General features: G+C 33.9%; 1 pseudogene; it reads left to right on the top strand.

Moving 5' to 3' along the window:
* LOC149566870 (origin of replication complex subunit 1B-like) overlaps positions 1-23,921 on the top strand; it is a 117,030-nt pseudogene extending 93,109 nt beyond the window's left edge.
* The last annotated feature ends 1,189 nt before the right edge of the window (positions 23,922-25,110 follow it).

Raw genomic sequence — 25,110 nt, forward strand, 5'->3', positions numbered from 1 at the left:
AGCTTGGTAACCATTGGTGACTCAGTAGATATAACGTCACTCAGTAGAAACTAACTTCTTCGTTAACCTCCTGAGCTTAGTTATCACTGAGTCCTTCCTCACTTGATCATCACTGAGTGCTTCCTCACTTGGTTAATACTGAGTGCATCTTTACTCGGTTAACACTAAGTGCATCTTCACTCGGTTAACACTAAGTGCTTCTTCACTCGGTTAGAACTATGTCTTCGATGCTCGGTTTGGACTGTATCTTCAACGCTCGATTTGAACTGTGTCTTCAGTGCTCAGTTTGAACAGTGTCTTTAGTGCTCGGTTTGAACTGAGTTGCCATCACTCGGTCTGAACTGTATTACTCGATGCTCGGTTAGAACTGTGAGATGAGTGTTGTCACTAATGGCAAATAACTTTATGCCAACACCTAGAACATGTCATTTCTAAAGCTAGAATCTCCATTGAACTTGATAGAGTTGAAGCCATTATGAAATTATCACCTCCTCACAATTAGAAGGAACTAAAGTCTTTCTTCAGAGAGATAAATTTTGTACAAAAATTCATAAGTAGATTTGCAGAGATAGTTCATCCTCTTAATGATTTACTAAAGAAGGGGGCTAAGACAGAATGGGTTCTAGAGATAAAGAAATAATTTGAAGATATCAAGGTGTCCATTTCTATAGCCCCAGTCTTGGTGAGTCCCGATTACAAGTTACCTTTTAAGATCTATTTTTTTTCTTCAGAACACTCTTATGTAGGGATCTTGAGATAGAAGAAAGAAAAGGAGAATGAAAGACCAATTTCCTTTATGAGTATCCCTTTGAAGAATGCTGAGTTAAATTATTCAAACCTTGATAAACAATCCTTTGCATTAATCAACGTGTTAAAGAAGTTAAGTTGCTACATACTAAGAAGTAAGGTGTATGCAATTGTATGTGATCTAGCAGTAAAGATGCTTTTGATGAAAAATGAACTTAGTGTAAGATGAGGATAGTGGATGGCCATGCTTCAAGAATTTGATCTGGAAATTCAACCTATGAGATTGGTCAAAGGTCAAGGATGATCAAAGATGATAGCCAATAACCAGGATGGAAGTGAAAAGGAATTCATGTTTGATAGTGGAACAAATTTAGATGATCAAAATAAAATGGTTGTATCTCAAATTGATATTGGTCAAGGTGTAGTAACAAACATTTGGTATCAAAACATTGTTTATTATCTTCTATAGGACCAATTTCCTAAGTGGATGAATAGTTCACAATGTAGGGGACTTAAAACATTTCCATGACAAGTATGGTACATGACATGGTTTAGCAGAAGGAAAAACTCACATGATTTTAAGATTGGGTTATTTTTGGCCTTCAATATTCAAAGACACTTTTGAACATGTGCGTTATTCCCATATTTGTAAAACCAGTGCTAATAAAGAGAGGCACCCGACAATGCCATTACAACTAATATATGAAGTGTGCTCCTTCACAAAGTAGGGGCTAGATTTTATTGGTCTAGTCAATCCACCATCATCAATTGGACATGCATTTATTATCATAGCTACAGATTATTGTACATGATGGACGAAAGCAGAAAAATTCAAAAATTTGCCCTGCTAAGGTGATAACAGACTTTTTAGAATTACACATTATTACCAGATTTAGAATGCCTTTCTCCCTTGTATGCAATAATGGGTCTACATTCGCATCTACATTCTTGACCCAACGGGCATTTGAAAATAAAGTCATTATCAAGTTCTCTTTGAATTATTACCTACAAGGAAATGGGGTAGCAGAATCTACAAACAAGAACTTGATCACAATAATAAGATGATTATTGAAGGAGAACCCTAGGGATTGGCATACACAACTCAAATATGCCCTATGGATAGATCGAGCAAGAGTTAAAAATGCTTTAGGGACTTCTCCATATTTGCTTGTCTATGGACAAGAACCAGTGTTCCCACTTAACCTCAAGATTCCTATTTTGAAATTCATGAGTGGGTACATTGAAGATGTTGACAAAGTACAAATCAGATTGATGAATCTTTTAGAGATGGACGAGAAACAAACTGCATTGGAGCACATGGCTAAACATCAAGCTATTGTAAAAAGATGGTTCGATAAGAGAGTCACGCTAAAATCATTTAGGATTTTCAACATTGTTCTAACCTGGGATAAGGTGAAAGAAAAGTTAGGAAGCCATACCAAGTTTCAGTGTTTGTGGATAGGCCCTTATTAGATCACGATAATTCTAGGAGAAAACACTTTTAGGCTCAGTTCCTTGCAGGGGGAATTTCTTCCCTTGCCCATAAATAGACAGTTTTTGAAGCATTATTTTGAAGCCTAAAAGGACACAAAAAAAAAATCAGTTAGATTTTATTTCTACATTTAACTTAGATTTTTATTCTTGCAAGTGTGTTTATTTTCCACAAGTGTGTTTGCTTTCAGTTGTGTGTTTTGTTTTCAAAGTTGTCTCAGTCCTGTGGGGTAAGGTGTTCTTGAGATTCTCTCTCAAGATTTTACTAACCACTCTTTGGTTCCAATTTTAGGAAGAGGTATTTCTTTGTTAAAACATTTGGATGATTGTGTGTCTTATACCAACTAAGCAACAAATGTTCCTTGCAGAAATGGAGGATTTTCAGTCTAGAAATTAGAAGTCTAGACCAATAAGTCCTCAAAACTTTGCAAATCTAAAAAATTGATTATTTTAGGTGTTGTTAAATTGAATTCAAAGATGATGAAGGATGATCCAAACTCTAATTGGTTCAAACAAAATGGGTCTTCTTGAAAGGTTACTAAGGTCATTGTTTGGCATCAAAGTTTCTGAAAGTTCTAAAAGAGGAATGCAAGGGATGTTCATAAAAGATCGAATCCAAGAAACAACACTGATGTCTTGACTACATAGTATAAGTGTAGTCAGGATATAGAAGAAAAAGAAAGGGAGAAAAAAAAATGGTGTTAAGACTGAAGGATTTGGAAGATCTGAAAGGGCAAAAATATACATTTTCAAAATAAGGTATCTTTTATCCAAAACATGGCTTCATCAAAGAGTAACATTATGAATTATATGAGTGATTATTTAAATTTTTTAGAAAGTTAAAAGAATGTTGCAACCTCCCAAGAGCCCTCAAACTAATTCTCTCATCTCATCAAGAAAATGATCGATGAAAAACCGTCATCAAGATTCTTAATGAATGAGCCAGGAGGAGTGGAAGACTATTTTTGAGTTGTTAGAAGACTTTGATAGACTACATCCTAATATGTCAAAGGGAATGAATACATGAATCACACACTAAGCTTGAAGGTTTTGAATTCTAAAATTTTGATTGCAAACTCATCTGAAATATGCTCGAGGTGTTCAAAGTTTGGTTGTTGTTAGACACATGTTGAAAGGATGTTTGCTGATGAAGAAATGTCTTGGTCATTTCTTCCTTTTTTGGGGCTATATGTTGTGGTCCCACAACACTCACCCCATTCCTTACTATGAATGGGGGCCCTCTCTTTTTTGAGACCTTGAATTAACCATTCATGATTCAAAAAAAAATTAAGAGTCAAAAAGTTTGAAAAACCAAAAAATTAAAAAATTGTAAAGGACAAAAAAATTAGAAAATGAAAAAGATATAAAAAAATATAAAATTTAAAAAAAAACATAATAATAATTTTTTGCGAGCACATCACCTAGCAGGTACGCACTACACACCTGTATGGCTATGTAGGGTCATAGGCAGACAGGTTTATAAAACCCCCGCTTCCATGAAACCCTTAACTCTTTTTCATTTCCTTTTTTTGCTAGTTCCAATTCCCTCGCATAGAAGGTGAGCACAATGATTTTTTTCTGCTGCATAGCACGTGACCTTCAGCCTTCTACAAATGTTCCTTGTGTGCACTACGCAACACAACATTGACCAACATCTATACATGCCTATGCATGCTAGTGTGCAATGCATAGTGCAACACCGACCATCATTCACATGCGGTTGGATGCACCGACATGTGCTGCATAGTGCAACATTGACCACTGTCTATGTGGGCTTGCATGTGCCATGCAACACTGCTTGTCTATCTCCCTACCATCGCACCCTTGCGTGTGCTGCACTCACCAGGCTACATGCTACACTCATGCATGCTCATCATGATGTGCCTGCACTTTCGTTAACCTTTTCACATCACATCACAATTTTTTCCATTCCTTTTCACCACTAACTAATAAACTAATGCTTTTAATTTTTGAAGGTTTTTTTTATTTTCAACTAACAAATGTCTTTTCTTTTTTTGTGTAGAGATTAAATGGCATCCACATCTAGAATGGAACCCAAGCCTATCATATTCAAGTTTCAAGGCATACCATCAAAATTGATGTTCCATGATGATCATGTAGATTTGGGAGAATTCCTTAGAATCTATAATAAAAAAACAAAGAGATCAACACATGTATCCTCACTGATTCATTCTGGGTTCTTAAACATACCTTCGCATCTCACATCAGTGTAGTCAGCAAAACTAATTATGACACTAGTGCAACATTTTATGCCTAAAAAAAGAGTGGTCAAGAGTCTCAGTAGAGAAGTTGTGTTGGATCTACAACCTAACAACATTAAGAGGGTCTTCCATCTCCCAAGGGTAGATCAATTCATTAGGATCTCATATGAAGTGGTAGAGAGATGGTACAAGGAGCACCAAAAAGTGGCCACATAGATTGTCCAATCATCTTACCTCATCAAAAAGCCTCCACGGGGAAGGATAACATGCAAAGTGGATATGACTCGAGGATACATGAAGGAGGATATTGGATACTCCATTCTCTTGAACAGAGTCATGGGTTTACTTGTAGCAAGTCACCTCAGCACTTTCATGATTAATTTTATTGAGACAATCAAGGTAGCAAAGATAACATTGGACTAGGCCACCACACTAAGTGAAAACTTGTGTGAGAAATTGAGGGTAGTAAAAAACAAGAAGAAGTTGTATATGACTTCTTACATGGTATGCCTACTTGCAGCAAGGGTGACAAACTATCCCAATTTGTATAGGAAAGGTAGTATGCAAGATCCTAACACATGGCCTTACATTGTCTACCCTCAACTAGTGAGAAAGAAGCTCTTGGCACAAAGCAAAGAATATAGAATCGTGAATCATGTGTTCATTTTTGCAATCATCCAATTCATTAAGGGAGATTATGGAAAGAGGTTATCTAATGAAGCAAAAGTAAAAATAATAATTTTCATGGCCTACTTTATCTAATTTAATACATTCACATATTTGTGGGTAGATGGTGCATCTATCAACCCTAAGAAGCTCCCCAAATATCCTAGTGATAAACTAGTGTTATTAGAGATTCCCCAATAGATTGAATTGGCATATGAGAGGGTGAAGAGACAACGAAGACCCTATTGGGCATGACCCTTGGTCATAGGACCTTATTAGCTTAAATAGAAACAATATATTTCATCCTTTGAGTGGGAATGGGATAATTATCCCCTCAAAGAATACAACTCCCCTAGGCCCTACTTTGACAATATCGACAGAGTGGAGAGTTTGGCTGGTAAGGAATTCTACCATGAGGATGTTGTTGAAGATCACTGGATGAATGCAAAAAATGACTATGACGTCCACATAAGGGAATATTGTAGGATGACTTTGTATCTAGTAGAGAAGGTGCTCTAGATGAACATTCCTGAGGAAATAAAGCAACAAGATTCAAAGGAGCCTCTAGACCACTTGTTCAACTTAGACAAAATAGTAGAAAGAACCATCATGAATGTTGAGGTTGACAGAGAGGAGGCTGATGATATTAATAATTGGGAAATGCATGTTGTTATAATGATGAAGGATTGGATTAAGAAAACTTTTCCACTAGATCCAATACTTGATACAGTGACCTTTCATGCACATGCCTACCCATAAAGAGGTAGAGGGAAGAAAGTAACATTTCCTACCTTTGCAGCCTAGTCACCTATCAGGCTAGAGATAGTACACCAACTTGATCACCTAGTTGGATACTATCACGCTCCAGAGAGGAAGAGAAAGAACAAAAGGAAGAGGATCTCCCCTCAAAGGATTCAAACAAACTAGGCTAAAGAATAGGCACGTCCCCAGTAGTAGGAAGAGAATGTACAAGGGTCTAAGGATTTTGGAGCTGCACAAGTTTAGGATTACCCTCAATTGCCTCTTGTTGCACCCAGACAATTAGAAGAGGGAGAGATTCCACAAGTTTCCATTCCTCCTATGTAAGAAGAGCTAGCTTCTCCGTCTTCCTCCAAGAAACAAAAAAAGTTTAAGATCCAAATGAAAAAGAGGCAAAGGATCAAGAAAATATTTGTGCCTTTCACATCTATTCCTAAAACCATTTTAGAGGGATATGAAGAGGAGAAAGAAGAAGAAGACGAAGAGGAAAAAGTTCCCCTATAGGGAAGAACTTGGCTAGCAAGAGTTGCTAAGCTACAAAGAAGAAAGAGTGCCAAGGGTACCTCGCCATCCACCCAAGTAGAACCTTTAGAACTCTCTTCTTTGGGAGATGAAGTACAACAGGGGTGGATGAGCAAAGTGAAAAGGGTGATGACATTTTGACAATGTCAGATTTTGATTTTATGCCAATGGGTACAGAGTTGATTGGGGATAAGATTAGGGAAACCCCTATAGGTGAACCTCAACAAGAATATTGGATGCAGATGCCACAAAATTCATAGGGTCTTGATCTTACTTCTCCATCTCCACCACAAGTCACAATGGTAGATAAGGGCTTGGTTACTCCTCTACCTTAGAGTTTGGAAGAAGAGGGAGATTAGAAGGAACCATCAAAAGAGGAGGAATTGGAAAAAATGACAATTGATGAAGTGTCAAAGGAGGGACAAATGGTAGAACATTCTCAACCACCTTCCCAAGACACTGAGGTGCAAGATATAGGGTCCACTAAGACTAAGACCACCAAAGGAGAGTGCTCACAATAGGGGACAACTCCTAGGAGGAGCAATAAGGGGAAGGAGGTAGTAGAACATACCCCTTCATCCTCAAGGGCCAAGTCGTTAGTTGAACACATCCCTAGATGGATTCAGAAAGAAATGATGAGGAGTACTAAACCTCAATTCTATTCTTTAGAGGAAGACATTTGTGATATCATGTAGATTTTGAATAAACCTGAGTCCCCATTACATGAAGCAATGCCATTCCAATTTGTCACTAGTACACAAAATGAAGAATTGCTTGCACAAGTAGTTGTTCCTCCTGAAGACATAGATGTGGAAAGCCTTGGTCCCTAAGACTATGAATTAAAAGAGGTTATGTTGGGAAGGCCTACACAAGATTTAGCTCGATTAATGATGACCATTGGAGTCAAAGAGGTCCTCAAGAACATGGAGCAAGATGAGGCCGAACTCAAAACACTTCGAAGGTAGGTCAAGATCCTAAAGGGATATTTAGCTAAAGTAGTTGGTCCTCTAGATCGTAAGTAGCTTGAGTAGACTTTAATACCGTACTTAGGGAAGGGGGAGGTGTGCAACTCGACCCATTTTTGAAGGCTTGTCAGCAATGGTGGGAAAATTTTAAAGAGAAAGGTGTTGCGATTATCACAAGAAATTTGAAGTTACTGCATGCTACACAGGAGAACATGAAGAAAATCATAGAAATTTTGAAACAAGACTTCAGTATTATGGATGAAGTATGAGCCTAGACTATTGATTTACAAACTTTGCAATCCATAAAAGGGAAAAGGTGTCAGGTTTTGATTGATGTATATATAGGAGAAGAGTTAGATATGATTGATGATTGGATAGATAAAATAGCAGATAGAAATAAAGTAATGGGAACATTACATGAGAAGATTCATTGGCTCAAGGACCAAGCCTAAGAGAAAATTTTGGAAGCAGAGAAACATTATAGCGATGCATGCCTAGATATTTTTGAAGATGAGGAATGAGAGGAATTGTTTTCTGTTGAGGTAGTAGTAGAAAATTTTAAGAAGACTTTTGAGGAAACATCTAGTAATGAAGATATTCATCAAGCCTTCAAGATTGAAGAAGCCTTCTTAGAATTGGATATCAAACTTGGGGATTTTGCTGACACCCAAATTAAGGTAGAAAATTGTAGACAAAAGGTCAAAGATAAATATGACTCTTTAGATTTACCAAATGTGGCCAAAATTACTAATATTATAGAGAAATTCAAGGCCAAACATCCATACATAGCTTTGGGATGAAGAAGAATGAAACTCGGATGCCATAATTTCATTTTTCACACTTAGTTAAATTTTGGCCCTATTGAGGTCCGTAGCTCTAGAGGTGCACAGGCACACAAGTCTGCAGCTCTGCAACACTGAAATTCTAGAGGTGCATTAATAGTTAACTACCAGTTCCAAAAATATAGCTTTCCATCCATCAAAAATGCATTCTAATGGCAGTTCAACTCTGACAAATGCCTAGTAAAGGACCAATTTCCAATTTTGGCACTTCTAGATGCTCCTGCTTCGACAGAAGGCTTTCACATTCTTTTCTCTCTCATAATTTCAATATTTTTTGACATGTAAGGTCTCATGCATCCAATTAATGAATAAAATATGGATGGAATCCTATTAAGCACCAATTTAATTATTAGTTTGTATATATATATATTTTTTTTATTGATTAAAAGCATTTTTATTGCACAAAGAATTTCTCTCACTCTCAACATGTATTGAGGAGATGATTTTTTATATATACTCCATTGTAATATGTAATTGGGGATGTCATTATTATGCAATAAAATTATGCTTTTGGTTCTCCCATTTGAGTCTAGTCATTCTTGCCTAAATGTGTCATTATTTTGTGGATTTTGTTCATGAGATTGTGATTAAGCCAAAGGTTTATTGCGTTGTTTCTAGTTGTACAATCTTTTAATTCTAGTGTTTACTATAGTTTTATGAATTTTGCTGACATATCTAGCTCAAGAAAAAATCACCAAATTATGCCTACATAACTCTTTGTCTCACATGAGTGCACTTTCTATGGCCTTGTAATTTGATAAACAGTGAAAAATCATTTAGTTATTAAAATTTCCCATCAACAATTGCATCAGTGGAATCTAGGAAGCACTACTCCTATTTTCATTAGTTACCCACTGATTCCTTCAAAAGCTTAACTCACAATGTGTTGTTTTATGTAGCTTATGTCCATTTATTTGCTTTATAGTTTCATTTTTTTCTTTTCTAACTCCTTGTTAGAATAGGAATTCATATTAGTTGCATTGCTAGATTGCATTCATTTAAAAATAGAAAAATATAAAAACAAAGTTCTTTTGTGTGTTATTTTGAAATAGTGTATAGATTCTTTATTTCATCTAAGATAAAAAATGAACCAGCAAAGGCCTCCTCATGAAAAATCACATTTAGCTTTAACTAAGCAAATTTTGGTATTTTGCAAGACAAATACAAAACCTTGGAGTTGATTCAAAAGATTAGCTTTTCAAGAGAGGAATTTACAAGGATTCCTGCCATTTAGCATTATCCATCAACCATGCATTGTCACCTGCATGAGTGGCCAATGCTACAATAAAAACATCTCCATCTTCTTTCTCAGACTCAGACTCAAAATCATAATCTTGCTTCTTCTTTTTTCTTCTTATCCTCTTTGTAGTTGTTTTGGAAGTGTCCAAGTTTGCCACAATTCTAGCATATGACCTTAGACTTACTAGGAGATATTGATCTCCCCTTATTCTTGGACATAGAACAACTATGCTTCTTTTTATTCTTGCCTCTTTCTTTTGGTCTTCCTTGAACACTCAAAGCCTCTTTAGCATTTAGAGAGACCTCCTTCTCATCTCCTTAGAAAGTAGAGAACCAACAATGTGCTTCATCTTCAAGACAACTAAAGTGCTCCCTATGGGCATGACAAGGTTGTCCCATGAGTCTTGCAATGAACATAGCAAGATTTGGCACCTTTCTTCTTCATCCATCAACACCCCAACTGAGGTCAACTATGTCACAAACATATTAAAACATTCAAGATGCTCAAAAATCTAACCACCTTCCATTCTCAAGGAATACAACTCCTTCCTCAAGAAAATCTTGTTCACAAGTGATTTTTCTTGATAGATCTCACTTACCTTCTTTCAAAGCTTCTTCATAGTAGGTTCTTAATGGATATTAATCAGAATTGAGTCTACAAGACATAATCTAATGAGGCCTTTAGCTTTTCTATCTATCACATCATACTATGTAGCTAAAGTTAGATATGTAGGCCTCATCTTATTCTCAAAAATCACATCCCATAGATCCCAATCAATCAATAGATCTTCAATCTTCAGCTCCCACATCTCAAATTTTGTGCAAGAAAACTTCTCTACAACAATCCTTCCTAACATGCTTGCCATTTGTGTAATCATGCAATCAAGAAATAAAAACCTCTACACAAGCTCCCACTCAAACCTTGATTATCTCATAAAACCTTGTACCCAAAAAATAGAACCAAAATTGGCTAGGCTCTGATACTACTTGTAATGAAGCAAAGGTGCACATAATCACTTCCTACACTAATCTTTAAGAGGAAGATTATGCAAATCCAACTAACTATTGTAGAGATCTCAAGAAATTCATAATAATGTAATCAAAATAATAATGAACACATAACACAATGATTACTATGGAGAAACCCTTCTGGGAGAAAAACCCCACCCACTAAAACCTTCACAATGTATTCAAGTCAAGAAGATTACAATACACTTTCAATGCATGTTCTTATAGGAGCACATCACCACAACTCGAACTTGGACTCAGACTTAGAGAGACTCCTTCTAGCACCTAGTCTTGCAAACAAAACTCGATAATTCAAATACCTCCCCAAACCCTCATTTTGTAGTGATTTCCAATTTGAAAACCATTTGTGGTTTGACAAAACCATAGTCCAAAATGATGGGTAAAGCAACCATACCACATCTTACACACTTGTCATTTGCAACTCCAACAATAGCATTTCTATCCATAATTTTTTCCTCTAGTTTAGGACCCCATTAAAAGTCATAATAAGTTGTTTATACTCTAAAAATAGCCCTCCTATATTTTACCAAGGACAAGACATATTTTCAACAATTCATACAAGTTTTTCCAACTCATAAACATGCAGATAACTACCACAAATAAATTCTAGAATTTTCTAGAAAAAGCTTGCAAGGTTGAGGCACAATTCTTTACATAGATTTTACAAACATGTGGAATACTTTATCAGACACTTTAAAAATTATTACCATCATTAAAATAGTGGATCTTATCACTACTTTACTTCTCCAATTCCTCTAGAACATTAAGCCTCCAAAAGTACACAACATGCTCCATATTGATAATCTATATACTTAAGAAACACCTTGTCAATAGTTTTTTTTTTTAGACTACTAGTTGTTGGTAATATAAGATGAGTAACTAAAAGGGAAGGGGTGAATAAGTTACCACTAAAATATATCCCAGATCCCTTAGATTTTGATACATAACATAAACTTCATTGAAATTACTAATGCTTGATAAATACATAGGCACTCAGTTTACACTAGTAAATATTGTAACTTGGTAAACATAGAAATAGAAATTGTCACTCAGAAAATGTAAATATTAAAATATTTTCTATGATTAACCATACTTAACTTAGTTTCGTACACATCAAATAAATAGCATTAACACAAGTGACACCAAGATTTAATGTGGAAACCCAATTTGGGAAAACCACCAAATGCAACTAGTTACTAATTTGGACTCTTCTAAAGTGAGCCCTACTAGGAGGCAACTCACTTAAAGGTTATAATATATACTATTAGGTGTGATCCTATTAGAGGATTTAATCACCCTATTAGGATTGGCCTTGTTAAAGGTCTTTACACACTTCAATCTGGAAATGCCACCTTGTTAGAGGATATACAAATAATTGTTAAGCCAACTCTATTAAGAGATTTAGATCACTTCCATAATGGTTAGAGAGTGATAATGAGATTACTTGACTTCTAATACAATTGAATTTTGGATTACAAATCTCAATTATAGCTTGTATACTTGATCCTTTTTGATTGAATGTATCTTTGCATCCCAACAAGGATGTTCTACTTATCCTTTTAAATCACTTCCTCTAAGCATCTTCAAATCTTTTATTACTTGCACACATTCAATCCTCAAATTGAACTTATATTTATACCATACACATCATCAAGTTGTCTTGAATACAACTTAGAATACTTAATATTCATCTCCTTACTTGGCTAGAGCCAATAAACAAAACTATGGAATTAAATATCCCAAAACAAGAAAATCCTTTGTTAGCCAACCATGCTTGGTAGACACTAGCTCAGAAATGATTTTCTTGTGTTAACCAAGTGAACTTGGTTAATATTGCATATTCACAAAATTCCTTTGGTAACTGAGTGAGCTCAGTTAACAATGGTTGCATCCAATATTTCCTTCATTAACGAAGTGATCTTGGTTATGTTAAAAATAGGAATTACTAAGAGGGGGGGGGTGAATCAGTAATTTAAAAACTTTAGTTGCCAATTGGATATTATTTTTTACTCTGAATCATACAAATGAAAGTAAACAAGTAATGTTGAATATTAATAATAACCATTCACAGAGATAACTCATAACACCATGTTTTGTTAACTAGGGAAAACCTTGGTGGGGATGGTATCCACTAGATAATTTACTGATATATATGCTCCTTGTTCAGGGATGCACCCTATTAGGAGTCAATGAGAAAATTTAGTATAGAGAGTTCCTATTAGAAGACTTTGAATCCTTGTTAGGAGATTCCAAGCCTATTAGGAGTTATAGTATAGTAGGTGCAAGAAGAGCTCACCACCCCAAACATACACTTCCAATTACAAGAGGAGCTCACTACCCAAATAAATAATTAGTCTTCTAGATATATAGGTGTTTTAACTTCTTTTTTGACTAATCTTTGATCATAGCTTGATCTCAAATCACAAAATTGGGTTCTCAAAACTACGCATATATAACTTTACAAAAGTTTTCATATCACTTATCAAAATACAAAATGCACACCTCTTCACATTTGAATTCACAAGATTTCATTTGCATAAATACCATGCCTTTTCACAAATTTATGCTAGGTCAGCTAAGACCATAATATACTTTTCCAACTTAGAGTAAACATCTAGGATGTCAGCCCTAATTGGTAAAGTAATTATTTTGTAAACAAAATAATTCCTTTACTTTTAATTATGTTGTTTTGTTTCACTAGTAAAACATGAATATCTCTTTTTCATATAGTTTGTACTGATGTATGATGTTATACACATCATCATCAACATGCATACTATCTCCATCTAACTTCACTAATCATAATATGATGTCAATAATAGGTTACATATAGAACAATACACTATTGTAAATCAATTTCATACCTAGACAACTTTCTGGGTACCAAAAGCTAAGTATTATTATTTTTTAGATATTCTACAAGCACCTGCATCATGTGTTTCCATAAATGAAAAATATTACATATCTTTATTATCCAATTGTGACAATCTCCCCCTTTGGTATTGATGGCAGAAAAATATGGAAAATTGGCTAAGTATCAAAAAAATTTCCAAGACATTATAATAACAATACATCAATCATCTTGTACAACTTATCCATCTTACACATGCTCCCTCTTTCAATAAATTTTTTATACCTTATCGTATAATTTTCTTAGGCATCTTCTTCCCATTTGACATCAATGACAAATGTCAAAATGTCAAAAGTATCAAAATTGTTCATCTGTTATCAAAAAATCTGTTCATCTACCTTAACCTGATCTAACATCTTCATGCAATTGCTAAAATTTGTTTTGAGACTATTTAAACCTTTTACCAATGTATCCTTGGTTGTTTTAGTAGAAGTGAGAATTTCATTCATATTGGAGTATAAGAAATTTGAATAGGTGTCCTTAGCTTTGAAATATTCCTCCAATTATCTCTCAATAGTTGATATCTTTAGAGAAATTGACTCTCTCAATTTACATAATCTCTTCAAAATTTGTTCTTTCTAAAGTTCTAGCTTCCTGATATCAGTGTGAATATTGGCCACTTGTCCTTCAAAGTCATCAACTTTGTTGGAAGGTTGTTGTATCTAGCTTGTTAGAGATTCTAGCTCACTCAGATTTCCTTCAATCTTGTTGTCTAAATCCTTGGTCAACTTATGAGATAAACTACACTTAATGTACAATACCTTTCCATCTTGTTGAAATCTTTTATGTTCCTTGATACAAGTATCAAAACTTAGAAAATCATTATTGATATTCTGACAAATGGTGCTAAATAGATTAGCATCATGAGAAATTTGGGCCTTGGATTCTGCAACATTCAACAAATTTGTAAATTCCTTGTCAAAAGACTTTAAGAATACTTGTACCCTCTATTTCGAATTTTCCTCTATATGCTTAACTACCAAAGTACTATGTAATCTGTCAGTTACCTCCATTAAGGTTCTTTGTAAGCTTTTTACTTTTCTATTCTGCTCAATGAGTTTTGTGAGAGATGAGATCAAGTCATTTTGATCATCATCATCACTTTTTAGGATAGTAAGCGAAAATGGAGTACATGAACTAGATGGTTTAGTTTCATCTTCCCTTTGCTTCTTCTCTACTACCTCCTTAGTTCTTCTCTCTTCTTTCTCTTTCTCTTCATTTTCTTTCCTTTCCTTCTCTTTCTTTTCTTCCTCCTCTATTCTTTTCTTCTTTTATTCCACTACTCTCCTTTTCTTTTCTTCCTCAACTCTTCTTTTCATTTCTATTTCAAGCAATTTTTTCTTGGATTCTTCAATCTCTCTCTTTTTTGCCTCTAATTTCCTCTTTTCCTCTTCAATTAGTTTCACTTGATCTTGAAAAACCTTTGCCTGAGATTCAAGCTATCTAAAACTCTCAAAAAGGTTAGTGTCATCAATGTTAATAGTAACACTGGTATGGTCAATCTACATAGTGTCACCACTTACTAACACTTCCAAAATTTTAGGTGCTAGAGTAGGTGTTGCCTTTGATTTTCTCATCATCTGACTAATAGTCACAACTATTTCACTCCTTATTTTATCCTTCTCACCCACCATAAATATAAATGGTCTCAACTTGTTCCTTAAGTAGGGTGCCAGATTATTCAGTAATTTCTTGACTTCTTCTTCATCATTTGTTTTGCATATTTTCTTATCATAGACTTTCGAAGTTCTATATCCTCTTCTCAAGCTAGCACTTTCTTCTCTATAATTTTTTCATTGACTTTGTAATTTATTGTGCCTTCAATATTCTTAAGTTTTAGATTGTTAACAATCATATATCTCATAGTAGAGATATCAATCTAATCTTTTTCAATATCATTATATGAATCATAAAATTTGTTCATTTGAACAAAGTTCTCTTCATTTGCAATGGCTGAGTTGGTCTTCTCAATCTTGAACTTCCAAGGTTGCTTTACTTTTCCTACTCACTATTTAGAAATAGTAAATCTTTCTACCTATTTAACTTCTTGTTCTTCATCTTCTTCGTCGGATTCCACAATTGTCAACAATTACTTCTATCTTTTTCTTGGTCTGATAGCTTGTTGCTTGACTCTTTTAGTTTTGGTAGTCATAACTTTGACTAATCTTCCAAATTTTCTCTTCAGCTCACTTGGCTATTCAGCTGATACTGAAACATATGGAATACTCTATTCTAAAGGTATCTTTGTAATAGATACACTAGATGGTTGCCCAACTGATAGTGGTTGCACATATATTATTCCTTGTTTCATTATCTACCTAATTGTTTATGACTCACTTTATATCATACTAGCCTTAGAGCTTTCTTCATTATTGTCTTAATATTTTTGTGAGATGCTTTCTCTAAGGATGCTTGATAGGAAAATTGGATAATCTCTTCATATGTCCCAAATCTGTACTCAGCTTGGTCCTTCTCAAAATTCAATAATAGATTAATATATCAAATTCCTACATCATCACTTAACTCATAACCTAAGGGATCAAGGAAAGTTTCTCGAGGTTCTGCTGCTTGAATATGAGTTAAATCTATCTAAACCATAACACATATATCAATTTTTAATCTTTCTACAATTGCAGGTGCAATTTTGAATCTTTATTTCATCCCATTCTAAAAAAATTTCATGATCAAATTTCTGCTATCCAAGATTTTGTTTGCTAGATGTCTTCTACATACAATTGCAATCTTTTCCATGGTACATCTCTCACCACTCATAATCTTTATAACTGATAAGTATGGAAGTCTCTTAAGTACATGAAAGAATATATGATTGATTAATGACTAAAATCTAAACACACCATTCTTGGCCCTCTTGATTTTCTCTAAGTTTTCAAGGAGTTGCACCCATAGAGTCTCACTTAGGTTAGCTTGTTCTTTCTCAAAACAAACCTTATAGGTTGCATCGATGAATCCTACTGATAATTAATCAATCTTATAACTTGCAAATATAGAATAGGCAATGATTCTACGTAGGAATCTTACATCATCTTGTTTAATGGTGTTGATCAATATGGCCTTTCCATTATAAATTGCTTTAGTGTAGCTCTCAACCTACTTCTTATCTATTTTCTCACCTATAGGTACACTGCCTTGTTTTCTAGGACCAGTTACCTTATGAATAAGTTTAGCTGAAATGTCAACTACATTGTCTTCCATCCACAATTTTCCATCATGAATTCTACTTAGTATAATCTGTGTCCATTCTTTAGTATCAAGTTCATTGTAGAAATGATATTTGAAAATCTTTAGTTCTTTCAAATGTTCAAATCTGGGATTTACTGAAATATCATGGTTAAAGGAAATTTCCATATTTTTTTCATATACTCACTCCCAATAGTTTCAAACTTGCTATTAAGATAACTTCCTACATCTTCCAAATACAATTCATTGTTTGCAGAAATAGATAATGCTAAATTAGGGTTTCCTTCTATGGGTTTCGTGGAAACAACCTTCAATTTTGGTCTCTCCTCATTCTCAACATTATGAACTACTAACATATCCATGATTTTATCAAATATAAACTTTTTCAAAGAAATTGTGGAGAAATAATAAAATACCTCTTTTTAAAATAGGGTTTAGTTCAAAATCACCTTGTTAAATCACTTTTGAGTGCTCTATACTTTTGATGTGATCACAATGAAGTGGTTATCAAGTTTTTACTTTATTTTATTCATTCAATTCAAAGTTACATTAATTGCATACTTTGCAAAACAAAAAAGCTTTCAATTACATTTTGTAATCAAATATCTACTCAAAATCTTTGTTCAATCTTAAAATGCTCCCCAAGGTTTACCAAAGCTTCCTTCCATCATGACAATGCTCCAAGAATCTTTTCTCCATGAAATTCTGTATAAAAATATATTTTTCATCTTCTATTATAGAATTAACTTTCTCTATAATAATAGTAACTCTTAATTCCTTCATAACAAGTTCTGATAAGCTCCAAATTACAAGTGAGCTTAGCTATAGTCTAAACTTATCTTGATATAGCTTTTCCCAACTTTTCTACTTGTAGTTTGATCTGTAAATGAAGCTTCAAATTTTGGTGCTATGGACAAGCTTAATTCAACTTAGTTGAATCAAACTTGATTATTAACTTTGATCTTCCTATCTCTGCATCATCTAACTTTTCTTTAGAAATATTCAATCCTTTCACAAATGCCTCATTAAGTTATTCTCAAAGTTCACTAACTATATTTCTTTGATCTTCATTCTCCTTTCTAGTTTCAAAGTTTCTTTCATGGTTCCTTCTATTTCCAAAATTTCTTCCATTGTTCCTTCTATCTCTGAAATTTTTGTCCATTCTACAATATGAAGTTGTTGTATAACTAACATACTAGGGTTTCACTTCTAAGTTTTTACTGATCAATGGGTGCATGACAATTCCAGGATATATTTCCAAAGTTATTTCACTTATAACACATAATTTTCCTTCTTTCTTCATAGGGTCTTCCTTCTCCTAATGTCCTCTCATTAGATCTTTTTCTATCTGTAGGGTTAGTACTTCCATACATTCTACTATTCCTTCTATCATTATCATATTTAGGTCTCCTACAATCAATTGCTTTATGACCCATACCTCTAAATTCATAACTAGTTTCCTTAGGAGATTCAACTTGCTTTGGTTCATCCAATATCTCAACTTCCTTGTCTTGTACAACTCCTTTAGGTTTATCAAAAGATTTACTAGATTCAATCTTATCATCAAATTTATCTTTATCTTTCAGATCTAATTTACTTTGAGGTTTCTTTGTAGACGTGTTAAATAAATAACCAAGACCAGTTTTATCATAAGTAGGTTTTTGTATTGACATTGAATCATGAAGCTTTTATCTACTAGAATAAAGCTTTCCAAGTTATTTCTTGCACTGAGTTAGTTCATCTTTCACAATAGTGTTGTACTTATGAGGTTCTTCATGATCTTCTTTCAACGTTTCAAACTCAGATGTCTTCTTTGCTAAAATTTCTCTAAGATCTAAATTTTAGTTTTCAAATTAGATTCAACTTTGTGAGGATCACTCTTCAAACTTAACTTTAGATTGGTAATCTTCAATTCATGCTTCAAGATCTTGTACTTTGTCTTCAGTTTTTAATAATCATCATCACTGGTTTTAGATTTAGTAGATGCATGCTTAGATTTGAGATGTTCAATCCTGTCCTTCTGTTGTCCAATATATACTTTGGAGTCTTCATATCTATCTTTTAGCTTATCTCTTTCTTCTCCAAGGAGATAAATTTGTTCAAGTGCTTCTTCAAGTTTTTTCATCAAAGGGATCTTACTCAAGATGTTAAGTCTCTTCTAAGAAATTGTGCTCTAATACTAATTCTTAGAAATAGGAATTACTGAGAGGGGGGTTGAATTAGTAATCTAAAAACTTTAGTTTCCAAGTGGATATTATTTATTACTTTGAATCATACATAAGAAAGTAAACAAGTAATGTTGAATAGTAATAGTAACCAAACACAAAGATAACTCATAACACCATTTGTTTTAACTAGGGAAACCCTGGCCAAAGGAAAACCCTAGGCGGGGATGATACCCACTAGATAATATATTGATATATATGTTCCTTATTAGAGGATAGACTATGTCAAGAGTCAATGAGAAAATTTAGTATAGAGAGTCCTTGTTAGGAGACCTTGAATCCATGTTAGGAAATTCCAACCCTGTTAGGAGTTGTAGTACACTAGGTGCAAGAAGAGCTCACTGCCCAAACATACACTTACAATTACAAGAAGATCTCACTACCCAAATAAGTAATTAGTCTTCTAGATATATAGGTGGTGTAACTTCTTTCTTGTCTGATCTCTAATCACAACTCAATCTCTTGGATCACAAAATCAGGTTCTCAAAACTACACATATATCACTTTACAAAAGTTTGTATATCACTTATCACAATACAAAATGCACACTTCTTCACATTTGAATTCACAAGATGTCCTTTGCATAAATACCATGCATTTTCACAAATTGCTACTAGGTTGGCTAAGACCATAATATATTTTTTCAACTAATAGTAAACATCTAGGATGTTGGCCCTAATTGGTCAAGTAATTATTTTGTAAAAAAAACAATTCTTTTACCTTTAATTATTATGTTCTATTGCACTATTAAGGTGTGAATATCTATTTTCCATATAGTCTATACTAATGTCTAAGTTTATACATGTCATCATCAACATGTATACTATCTCCATCTAAATTTGCTAATCATAATATGACGTGAGTAACAATTAACATACAAAATAATATACTGTTGTAAACATATTCCATACATAGATAATTTTCTTGGTACCAAAAATGAAGTATCTTTATTTTCAAGGTTTTCTACAAGCATGTACATCATGTGTTGCCACAAATGACAATGACTACATATCTTCATTAGCCAATTGGCAACAGGTTAACACTCAATCTTCTGCAAGCTTCTCTTTGTCGCCCGAGTGAACTTGGTGGACACTATCTTTTGAACTAGGCAAACTCTAAAAAGCTTAGTAGACACAGGAAACTATTTTAAATGCCTAAGTGAGCTCAACATACATTGACTAACAATGATATGTCATTTTGTGTAACATCAAAGATAACACATGATTAACCAATTGTTTTCAACAATCTCCCTCTTTGGCATTAACAGCAACACAACGTGTCATAATACAATGAAATTTTAGAGAAAGAATAAATTAAGGAACATATCCTTAGTTTCATTCTAATTATCATCCATGAGAACTCCCTATATCAGTGTGAACTCCCTCTACCTTCAATTTCTCCCTCTATCTGCAACCCCTACCTCTTCAACATCTTCTTCTAATAGAAATTTCTTTCTTTTTGATATCAGACCAAGTTCTCCCTCTTTGACATATTCAAACAAATTTTTTTTGATATGACAAAAAACTCTCCCTCTTTGACATCTCATGCTAATAAACAATATTCAAATAATATCAATGTACCTCATGTATTGATTCATATGCAATATGCCCTTTTCAATACTGCATCAACTAGATGATCCTCAACATGCACTGGTTGATGCATCACCAAACTTCATTTTAGTGAGATTTAAATAGTGGAATGACCCATAACTTACCGTTTAGATACAAAAAAGCATTCTTAGGTAATGACTTAGTGAATATGTCTACAATTTGTTCTTTGGTATTCACATATTCCAATATTGCCTCTTTATCTTGTACCAATTCTCTTAGAAAATCATATTTTATAGAAATGTGCTTGGTTTTGGTATGCATCACAAGATTCTTTGATATATTAATTGCATTGGTGTTATCACAGAATATAACCAATAGATCCTTGATTTCTATCTTCATACCTACCAACATTTTCTTGAACCAAAAAATATTGGAATAATTAACTGATGTTGCCACATATTTTGCCTCTCTATAGACTAAGAAATACAATTCTACATCTTACTTGTCCACAACACTAATCTTTTACCAAGAAATAACGCTCCACCACTAGTACTCTTCCCATCCAATCAACATCTATAAATGCTTTCAAATCCAATTTGCCTCCTTTTTGGTACCATAATCCATAGTCTTTAGTACCCTTCAGATACCTCATGATTCTCTTGATTCCTATCATGTAATTTTATTTCAAATTCATTGAGAATCTCACCACCATACCAACTATTAATGCATTATTAGGCCTTTTGTGCACTGCATATTGCAATTTTCTAATCATTGATCTGTATGTGGTCTAATCTACCTCTTTGGAATCATCATTTTTATAAATCTTATGTCTAGTAGACATAGCTATTCTAGTCGGTTTTGAATCTTTGATTCCAAACTTCTTTAGTGTCTCCTTGATATATTTGGATTGAGTAATGTAGATACCATCTTTCTTCTTCTAGATCTAAAATCCAACATGGACTTTTATCTCTCCAAACATGGACATCTCAAATTCTTTACTCATCTCTTCTAAAAATGCCTCTATAAATAAAGTGTTATCCACAAAGATTTCAGCCAACACAATCTTCTTGTCTAGTCTTTCTTTGATATATAGGTTGATGTTATCATATGTTCTTTGAAAACCAATCTTTATCAATTAGTTATGAAGTCTTTCATACCAATCTCTAGGAGCTTTCTTGAGACCATACAACACTTTGTGTAATTTATAGACCATATCCCTTTTTCTAAGATCCATAAAATATTTAGGTTGTTCTATGTAAACTTCCTCTTCAAGAATTCCTTTCAAGAATGCAAATTTAACATCCATTTGATAAACTTTAAATCCTTTATGTGTAGCATAAGAAATTAAAGTTCTAATACCTTGTAATCTAGCAATAGGAGAAAAAGTTTCACCATAATCAATACCTTCTTCTTGAGAATAACCTTTGCACACTAACCTTGCTCTGTTTCTAGAAAACTTCTCCATCTTCATTTAGCTCATTTTTGAAAACCCACTTAGTTTCAATTATATTTTTATCCTTTGGTCTAGGAAAAAGAGTCTAAGTAGTATTCCTCTCTATCTATTTTATTTCTTCATTCATATCTTCAATCAAATTTTCATTATTCAAAGCATCTCTTGCTAATCTATGTTCAAATTTAGTAAGAAAAAATGTACCTTTCAATTTGATTTGTGTCATTGTTCCATCTAACTTGTCTCCAATGATTTGATCCAGTGCATGGTGTCTTGTGACATATCTTGCTAATATAAGTACTTGGAATTTAGAATTTGTTCCACTCACTTCACCATGATCTTATGTATCAAGCTTAGATCCCACTATCTATGACTTGGGTCCATTATACTTAGTTTATGTTGGCAACAACTTGGTAGCTTCTAACTATGACTTGGGTCCTTTAGGCTGTGACTCAGATTGCAATAGTTGCAACTTGGTAGCTTTTGGAGATTTTGGGGACTCAAGAGGTGAATTTCTATTACTTAAAATTTGATTTTTCAATGTATCAAGTTCATAGTAGACAAATTTAGGGCATATGCACCAAGTTGTGGTGCCAAAAAGGTGACAAGTAATTTTTTTTCCTATTTTAAATAGTGCGTGCGCACTATAGTGCGTACGCGCTATACCGCATATGCGCTATTTAAAAAATAAAAAAGTATATATGATGGGCTATAGACCCATAGCCCATCATTTTCATCAGTATTTTATTCTACTCCTACAGTGAGTAGCGGATACGCGAGTTGAAGACTTAACATTTTCACCACCATTTGCCAAAATGCCTCCTCGTTGATGAAATTCAAGAGCACAAGTGCACCCACGACGATGACGTAAGTGATATAAACCTAACTTTGCATTGTTTGATATATTTTTCATATTTTTTTGTAAGTTTTTTATATTCTTTTTTAGGGTTTTTACAAATTTCATTTAGATTTGTTTATTTATTTGGATTTCAATTGATTTTTTATTAGGAAATGTTCATAATCAACTAGAAAATCTACAAGAACATCAAAACCCTCCTCAAGAAGAACAACAAATTCCACAACCCGAACCGATTGCAAGACCTCCACCAGGCACACAAGAAAATATAATAAATGAAATAGTGAGAGGCAAAATTGAATTAGAAAGACTCATTGCTCAGTTGAAAGAATCTGGACAAACCAATCCAATGAGGGCTCAATTGGCATCATCCCTCAAATCCATTAACACCCAGATAGCCTTAGTTAGTGGTCAGTTAGATATTTGACGAGTTAAGAGGGATGAACAAAAAAGATTTTATGCAAATAAATTGTCATATGAAGATGTTAAAAAAAAAGAAATACCAAAAGGTAGTATATGTGCATTATTTAGAAAATTCGGTGAGCAAAATACTATTAGAGAGGGTACTAAACATTTCTCCATCCATTGGTACATACACAATGTTATTAGAAATAATTTTTGGGATAGATGGTGGATGGTTTTTGATGCCCCTCCTTACAACAATCATGAGGTCCCCATGTATTTTTTGAAGAAATTATATTGTGATTTTGTCCTTGGGGAGATCCCCAATTATTTTGATATATTAGACTCCTAGGATAGAGGTGGGGGGTCATCATTACCCAGGTCGGGAGCACGTCATGACCCTAATTTAGTTAAGGCACTTGTGGTAAAGCCACAGCGTGAGCATGTGACTATTCCTTCAGTTGTGAAGGAAAATGTAGAGGCTAACACTCTAGGGACCATTAACGCTTTGACATAGACCCTCATCCATTCCATGAGCCCATTAGTTGACAGGGAGCCTTCTGTGCATTGTGGTCACATGTGCACTTCATGCGGATCCCTATGCACATTTGGCACTCATGCTGGAGATGGGGTAGATGATGGGCTTGTCACCAATCAGTTCCTGAACGACACATTTGGCATTGACACACAGGTAAATTACAATTATAATTTACTAATTTGATCACATTTCATATGTATAGTGAATGATTTATTAATTAGCATCTATTGACATTGTTCAAAATTCAGGGCGAGAGTGTTGCTGGGGCTAGCAGCAATCCTCCAGACCCATTTTTTGTCCCTTCCATGAGTCCTGAGGTATGTATCGATTTAATCATTTTTATTAATACATATATTTATTATGTAATCATATTAAGGATTGACAAAACAAAATTATGCATGTGCATCAATTCTCCACAGGACCCTCAACCTTTACCATAGACTCGGAGCATAGACATCATACGAGCTTCACACAAGTACAGTTGTTTCATGTTAATTTAATTCATTTGATTATATTTATTTTATGTTTCATGTTAGATGTAACGTGTATTGTATGACATGCAGCTCATGACGTCGGACACACCTCCTCATCTGCGACAGTCTGTTGATAGTGGAGTGGCTGTAGCTATGGCTAGCTCATAGCCACTGACGGAGGTATGAAATAATTTTCTTCATTTTAGTTGTTGTTTATAATAGTTAATCTCAAAATTTCTAATGTTAACCTTTGTTTATATATTACTATAGCTTTTATGGTTTTTACACAAGCAATGTGTATGTTAGGCCTACTGATACTCTTTTAATTATGGATTGGAACCTTGTTTTTGTTTTACTAAGTGGTAAGGGGTAGTTTTGTTTAATGGTTATCTACTAATAGTAGGTTAGTTTGTTGTTAAAGGGTCAGCCCCCTAGTTTTGGCTACTTTTAATTCAAAAACTAAGAGTGAAGGTAGAAGTGGCAGTGAAAGAATTAGATAAAGAAGAACTAGGAGCACATATTGAAGTTAGAAGTAGAGAAGAAGTAGGAAAATCAAATAAAGGTATGAGGACTAAGAGTAGGAGATAATGAAATTAAAAGTAAAGATAGGAATAGAAGATTAGTTGTATTCCAAGTTGATTGCAACTAGGAGTAGGACCTACAAGATGGAAGTTATATGTTTTCTATAAATAATAGTCAAGTTTAAAGATATAATTAGTGATTAGATATACTCACTTTGGTCTAGTAGAGTCATAAGTGCAGGAGAATTTGTGTTTTAAATTAATATTATTCATAGGCCAAAGTCAAATGTTGAACTTGATAATAGAACTAGGCATATCCTTATGATTCAAAGAAACTATAGTTTTTGGAATCAACACCACCAACTCTCCTTCACTATTTCTTTGGGATGAATGGAACTAGCATAACAAAATTCTACATTCTTTCTTTCTTGTCTTCCTCCTCCTCTCATACAAAATAAACTTGGATAAGATAACTTACTAGATTTTTGGCTTCATGGCCCTTCT

Source organism: Cupressus sempervirens, chromosome 3, assembly GCF_028749045.1.
Source record: "Cupressus sempervirens isolate cs-2001-9-10 chromosome 3, ASM2874904v1, whole genome shotgun sequence".
Classification (NCBI taxonomy): Eukaryota; Viridiplantae; Streptophyta; class Pinopsida; order Cupressales; family Cupressaceae; genus Cupressus; species Cupressus sempervirens.